This window comes from Cebus imitator, unplaced genomic scaffold (genome assembly GCF_001604975.1).
Source record: "Cebus imitator isolate Cc_AM_T3 unplaced genomic scaffold, Cebus_imitator-1.0 Scaffold417, whole genome shotgun sequence".
Lineage (NCBI taxonomy): Eukaryota > Metazoa > Chordata > Mammalia > Primates > Cebidae > Cebus > Cebus imitator.
The window spans coordinates 1,860,298-1,867,105 of NW_016107732.1; the positions used below are offsets into that span (position 1 = coordinate 1,860,298).

The window sequence follows — 6,808 nt, forward strand, 5'->3', positions numbered from 1 at the left end:
AGAGACGGGGTTTCACCGTGTTGACCAGGATGGTCTCGATCTCTTGACCTCGTGATCCACCCGCCTCGGCCTCCCAAAGTGCTGGGATTACAGGCTTGAGCCACCGCGCCTGGCCTCCCTCTGTGGTTTTAAGAGATTACTGTGGAGCTCTAAGGAGTAAAAAGAAAATGGAAACATGGGTTTAGCTGGCAGGAACAGAAACGGATGCATGGGAGCAAATGTTCAGAGAAATGGGGTCAGCTGCAAATGGCTCACCTGCACCCAGGCATCATGTCTGCAAGCATTGAGCCCAAGCAGCAGGGCCTTATAAAACTTCCCTCAGGCAACTGCCTCTTGGCAGACCGCCTTCCCTCTCTGTATTGCCTGCTGCTGCCTTGCAATGTTATCTCTCCCTTTTCTCTAGTAAAGCTGCCTTTCTAAACTCATTACTGTCTTGGTAAATTCTCTTACCACCTGCGTGCCAGCCTCAGGCAGTCACTGATCATGATGTTTTGGTGGCCCACATGGGGACTGTCTCTATGGGGGACTCTTTCCCCTCTCCGTTCCTACTCAAGACCCTCGGTGGACAGTCTGAAAGTGTGTGGAGACAACTGAAGGTCTCTGGCCAGGACTACACTCTGGTGAAACTGAAAGGTGTCCATTCAGAGGTATCTAACCACCACTGCTTGCTCTGGTGAGGGACCTAAGTTTACTTTCCTTTTGCAGCCTTCCAGCAGCCAGCTTCCAGTGCCCCTCTGGTGATTGATGATGTCTGGCCAGGCTGCCACTCCCTGGTGTTGCCTGAAGGCCAGGGGGTCAACAGAGCTGGCTGCCTTGCCTGGAAGGGAGAAGGACTCTCCGCTATCCTTCTCTGGTCAAGAGTTCCAGAACTCTACATGTGGTGCAGTTAGCAATGGCAGCTCATCTAGGGTGAAACCACATACGTTTTGAGCGACCTAGACCTTCTCACTCTAAATTCTCCACTGAAGAGCCAGCCATCCTGCTCCAGATGTTTTAATCCAGGTGATCCCAAACAGCACCAGAACAGCGAATCTTCCCTCAACCTCTTCCCCTCAGACCTTGGGCCAAGCACTCAGTGTAATACGTGCCTGGACTGACCTGGGACTGCTCACCCCAGTGGTCATCCCTGGGTAAGGCACCCTAGCTCTGGGAGGCTTTTTCTAACAGGCAGGACGCCCCTTTAGAAAAGTGCACCTCAGAGTCCTTCAGCAGCTGTGAGTGGAGCACTCTTCCTTGGTAGGATGCCCCAAGTGGAAACTGGTTCAACTAGTCCCAAGCGGCTTGGTTTCCCAGTCACATAATTGGACAGACGCTGTCTAGTCCCTCATACTTGCCTCTGGGTTGCATTTGAAAACATTGGAGGTCCGGGCACGGTGACCCACGCCTGTAATCCCAGCACTTTGGGAGGCCAAGGTGGGTGGATCACAAGGTCAGCAGATTGAGACCATCCTGGCTAACACGGTGAAACCCTGTCTTTACTAAAACAAACTAACAAACAAAAAGAATTGGCCAGGTGTGGTGGCACGCACCTGTAGTCCCAGCTATTTTGGAGGCTGAGGTAGGAGAATCGCTTGCACCCAGGAGGCGGAGGTTGCAGTGAGCCAAGATCATGCCACTGCACTCCAGCCTGGGTGACAGTGGTGAGACTCTGTCTATAAAATAAAATAAAAATAAAACATCGGAACAAATTTGATCTCTGAAGTCTCAAAAAGAAATGCTTAATTTTCCTAAGCAATGTGGCTTGCCTGCTTTACAAACTTCTGGGTCAGAAATTCTGGTCTCTGAATGAGACCCTTGTCCCCGATACTATGTTACAGCTTGGCCTTTTCTGTCACAACTCCTATAAATGGTCTGAAGTTCTTTTTTTTTTTTTTTTTTTTAAACTCTATCACCCAGATTGCAGTGCAGGGGCACAATCTCAGCTCACTACAACCTCTGCCTCCTGGGTTCAGGTGATTTTCCTACCTTAGCTCCTACCTTAGCTTCCTGAGTAGCTGGGATTAGAGGCGCATGACACTACAGCCAGCTAATTTTTGTATTTTTAGTAGAGATGGGGTTTCACCATGTTGGCCAGGCTGGTCTTGAACTCCTGACCACGTGATCCGCCCACCTCGGCCTCCCAGGGTGCTGGGATTACAGGCATGAGCTACCTTGCCTGGCCCTGAAGTTCTTTAAGTCCAGGAATTTATGACTGTCTCTCTGGATCCCAGTCTCTGCCAAACCTATCCAATGTGCTTGGCTAAATTCTCTAGCCCCACTGACTCTTCTGACAATAACCCTTTCTTTACCCTTTCTGTTTTCCCCAAGCAGCTGGACTGGTTGAGGCCACCCTGCACATATCACCTTCATGTTCAACCGTACCTACTCCATCTGTTCCTTGTTCCTCACCTCCTTGTCATCTCAACCTTGGATATCATTTTCCAGTTCCACCTCCTTTTCAGGGACTCTTGTCCCCTTCAGGTTGGGGGCCACTTATGATCCCACGTTAGGTCCAGACAAGGTCCTGCTGCTCTGAGAAATGGCAAATGTGCATCTAGGAACTACCAGAGTCCATTTTCCTTTCCCAGTGTCTGACCTCTCTCAGATAGAAGCTAAGCTTTTGTCTCCTTTAGCCAAGACCCTTCCCATTTCATAAGAAAACTGAAAGGACTTACCATTTTATTTAATATCACTTGGCAGGACATTTATATGATCTTTACCACCTGTTGTACTCATGAGGAAAAGTCCTGCCTTTGGTCTGTAGCTCAGTGATGGGCAGATGAGGTTCATGCCTAGAACCCTCAGGGGTCTGGCCTGGGGAGAACGGGAGTTCCTAATGCTGATCCTAGATGGGGCTACAGAGAGGGAAACACTAGCAGGGAATGCTGTAATCATATATTACTTGTTTAATTGAAGGCACGAAGAAGGCTGTCATAAAACCAGTCACCTATGCCAAACTAAGAGAGGTAATACAGGGGCCAAATGAAAACCCAGCTCTATTTTACTCCAGGTTGGCTGAAGCTGTGAGAAAATATACTAATATGGACCCTGAGAGCCGAGAAGTCCTCGGTATTTTGACTGTTCATTTTATTAGCCGGGCTTCTCTAGATATTAGACACAAACTCCAAACACTAGACCAAGAACCACAAATTCCATTCCCCACTTTGCTGGACACGGCCTTCAAAGTCTTTAATAAAGAGGAAAAATTGCAGTGTGAATGAGATAGAAAAGATCAAGAAAGAGATAAGTGGCAGGTTCACTACACGGCTGCTGCCATTGCAAATTCTCTGCCCATCCCCAGGGCCCCAGGTCAGCCGTCAGGGTGGAGCCTAACAGCCACTAAGGAGCCCACTATGTGCTATCACTACAATCAGCCGGGCAAATGAGCTGGAAATGCCCACAGCTTCCCCAACCACATTCTGGTCCTTAGTGACCCTGTCCTCACTGGAAACAAGCAGGACACTGGAAACAGGACTGCCCCTCTCTCCTTTGTGCGGAGGGTCATCACAAAACCAGCAACCCCAGTGTGTGAGCCAGTTTGGGAGAATGGCAACCACAAATGCCCCTAACTCTGTTCTTTGACTCTGAGAAACTTAGGGAACTCAGAAGGCAGAAAGAGATGACTGGTGGGGTCCAGAAGGCATCCAGGCCATCCAGTAACCCTAACTCTGGCAGGGAATAAGATTGAGTTTTTAATTTACACAGGAGCTACTTATCTAGCCCTAAGTAGTTTTTTAGGTCCTACCTTTTGATCCTCAATCCTCCTCGCCAGCATATATGCCAGGCCAGGCCAGGCCACAGCACGGATGCTTCACCTCCCTCAACTTTTTTTTTTTTGAGGTAGAGTCCTGCTCTTTTGCCCAGGCTGGAGTGCAGTGGTGCAATCTCGGCTCACTGCAACCTCTGCCTCCTGGGTTCAAGTGATTCTCCTGCCTCAGCCTTGCGAGTAGCTGAGACTACAGTCACCCAGCTAATTTCTGTATTTTTAGTAGAAATGGGTTTCGCCATGTTGGCCAGGCTGGTCTCAAACTCCTGACCTCAGACTCACAGACTGCCTCTGTGACCTCAAATCTCCTATTACATTTGTTAGTCACAACCCCCGCAAGCCTGGTCTTGATGGTCACTTAGAATCAAAATCTACAAGCTGCTGTCGAACTTCAAGTGTTCTGCCTGCCTTGCCCTCCCAAAGTGCTGGGATTATAAGTGTGAGCCACCATGCCTGGCCACATCCCCCTTAGTATGCACCCTGGGGAAAAATGTTTTCATGTACTCTTTCCTGGTCCTAACAAGCTGCCCTATCCCCTTACTTGGAAGGGACATAATGATAAAACTCCAAAGTAGTGTTCTTTTAAAAAAAAATTTTTTTTTGAGATGGAGTCTTGCTCTGTCCCCAAGGCTGGAGTACAGTGGCATGATTTCGGCCCATTGCAACCTCTGCCTCCTGGGTTCAAGCAATTCTCCTGCCTCAGCCTCCCGAGTAGCTGGGATTACAGGTGCCCTCCACCACATCTAGCTAATTTTTGTATTTTCAGTAGAGGTGTGGTTTCACCATGTTGGCCAGGCGGGTCTTGAATTCCTGACCTCAGGTGATCTGCCTGCTTCAGCCTCCAAAGTCCTAGGATTACAGACGTGAGCCACCACCCCCAGCGAAACTCTGATTTTTCAATATCTGCAATGTTACTTCCAACCTAGCATGCTTAGCCAGTCCTTATGCATGCACAGGCCTCATAACACAACCTTCTTGAGCAACCGTAAAGGCTTCTTCATGGGGCTCCCCTTTTAAGGACAGCCCAGTGTCTCTGACCCATGGGTTTTAGGCACAACTTGGCAGCCAGAAGGTGATCACAGTACAGTCTTCAACATCGCATCCGATAATACTGTTCATACTTGGGCCCCTTGCTGATACGTCTTTTCTTCAGACAAACCACATAACCAGCCCTAGACCCTCTCAGACCTATGAAACTAGCTTTCATCAAATATGCATTGGCTGGGTGTGGTGGCTCACGCCTGTCGTCCCAGCACTTTGAGAGGCCGAGGTGGGAAGATCACAAGGTCAAGAGATCGAGACCATCCTGGTCAACATGGTGGAACCATGTCTCTACTAACAATACAAAAATTAGCTCGGTGTGGAGGCACATGCCCGTATTCCCAGCTACTTGGGAAGCTGAGGCAGGAAAATTGCTTGAACCCTGGAGGCAGAGGTTGCAGTGAGCTGAGATCGTACCACTGCACTCCAGCCTGGCAACAGAGTGAGACTGTCTGAAAAAAAAAAAGAAATGCACCACATATCTGACTTTTTTAGATTTGTCATAGTTGTTTTGTCAGAGGGAAATGTGGAGCCCTAAGGAGTTACAAGAAAATTGGAAAATAGGCCAGACGCAGTGGCTCATGCCTATAATCCCAGCACTTTGGGAGGCTGAGGTGGGCGGATCACCTGAGGTCGGGAGTTTGAGACCAGCCTGACCAACATGGAGAAACTCCATCTCTACTAAAAATACAAAATTAGCCGGGCATGATAGTGCATGCCTATAATCCCCAGCTACTCGGGAGGCTGAGGTTGTGGTGAGCTGAGATCATGCCATTGCATTCCAGCCTGGGCAACAAGAGTGAAACTCCATCTCAAAAAAAAAGAAAAAGAAAAAGAAGAGAAAGTTGGCAGGAACAGAAACAGAAGTAAAGGGCAGAGAATGTTTAGAGAAATGGTGTCCACCACAAATGGCTCACTAGTGACCAAGCATCCTATTACCAGCACTCAGCTCACGGCCCAGCTGCACCAGGAATCCTGTTTGCCAGTATTCACCCAAGCAGCACGCCCTGTAAAACCTCCCTCCAGCCCTTGCCTTTTGGCAGAAAGGTCTTCCTCTTCTGTGTTGCCCGCCGCTCCCTTGCAACATATATCCCCTTTTTCTCTAATAAATCTACCTTTCTGAACTCATTCCTGTCTTGGTAAATTCTTTACCACCTGTGTGCCAGCCTCAGGCAGTTGTTGACCAGAGCAATTCCTATATCCCCCTCGTTGCTGGTAGAACAGAGAGAAGTCCCTCAGCAGACCTCTCTCTTGTTTTGATAGGCCAAAACCAAGTGACACTGCCCTCTAGCTACACGGAAGGCTGGGAAGTGAGTGTGCATTGTTCCTCACTTCCCAGAAGTGAGTGGGCATTGTTCCTCACTTCCCAGAAGACAAAGAAGGGGCTGGGCATGCTGCTGGGACAGTGGTCAGCAGGTCTGGGTGCTCTGTGTCAGGGAGTGGGAAGGCCAGCATGTGCTCAAAGATTAATGCTCATGTGTCTGTCTCCTCCTTACAGGCAGAGGCAGCATGGCAAGAGAGGGCAAGAGGCTGCCATTATGGGCACAGTGGTATCTGCTAGGGCTGAGCAGGAGGAAGAGAGCTCATCAAGGTACATGGTTTGAGGGGAGGAATGAAGACAGACCCCCACCTGCAAGTGTCAGGAAAGACACCCTTTGGTGAGATTGGCCTCCATCACCATGCCAAGTGAGATCAGAACTCCATTGCCCTGCACGTGAAGTTGGAGGTGCTGTGGAGGTTTGAAGAGAGTGAGAAATTGACGTGGATTGACAGGGCCCTAGGGCTGGTCCCCTCCACTGTTGCCTCAATCCGTGTCAACAAGGACAAGATCTGGGCTAATTCCTGCGGCCGCTCCAGTTAAGTGCCGTGCAGCTGACCTGCTGCTGGGGTGTGGTGATGGGCCACATGGAACGCCTGTTGAGCCTGTGGATTGGGGAGCAAAAGCAACAAAACTTACCTGTCAGCACATGCTCATCCAGGACGAGGCGTGCTGGCTGTTTGTACAGCTACAGCAAGAGCAGG

At 49.5% G+C, this 6,808-nt stretch overlaps 1 long non-coding RNA gene across 1 annotated transcript in view; it reads left to right on the plus strand.

The window, feature by feature from the left end:
* The window catches only part of LOC108289985, a 9,731-nt gene extending 3,341 nt beyond the window's left edge, over positions 1–6,390 (plus strand). The window contains exons 2-3 of the long non-coding RNA XR_001819379.2: positions 706–1,002; positions 6,285–6,390. This is a non-coding gene — a long non-coding RNA (uncharacterized LOC108289985). The remainder of the gene's footprint in view (positions 1–705; positions 1,003–6,284) is intronic.
* Positions 6,391–6,808: the final 418 nt, after the last annotated feature.